General features: G+C 66.0%; 1 protein-coding gene across 1 annotated transcript in view; it reads right to left on the reverse strand.

Moving 5' to 3' along the window:
- Positions 1-303, reverse strand: part of ZDHHC18 (zinc finger, DHHC-type containing 18) — a 28,868-nt gene that overhangs the window by 27,690 nt on the left and 875 nt on the right. The window lies entirely within an intron of this gene.

The following is a 303-nucleotide window of genomic DNA, read 5'->3' on the forward strand; positions in this document are numbered from 1 at the left end:
TCTGAGATGGCAGAGGCAGGGGGGTCAGGGGCCAAGGGACATGGGAGGGCGGTTCCTGGCGAGGCTGGCAAAGGCAGGGTGCCAGGGAAGGATGGGGGTGCTAGGAAGGGACCACAGAGAATGGGGTGGCTAGGAGGGCGGATGGGGACCAGGGAGGAAGGATAAGCGGCAAGGAGGAGGGGCCTGAAGGCAGACTCTAAGGCACAGGGAGGATGCAGGCCCCAGAGGCAGGGATCCGAAGGTGCCTGCAGGTGCTGCGAAGAGTGGAGTGAGAGAGGACGGGTGCCCAGCGGGGACCGGAGG

Source organism: Myotis brandtii, unplaced genomic scaffold (assembly GCF_000412655.1).
Source record: "Myotis brandtii unplaced genomic scaffold, ASM41265v1 scaffold456, whole genome shotgun sequence".
Taxonomy (NCBI): Eukaryota; Metazoa; Chordata; class Mammalia; order Chiroptera; family Vespertilionidae; genus Myotis; species Myotis brandtii.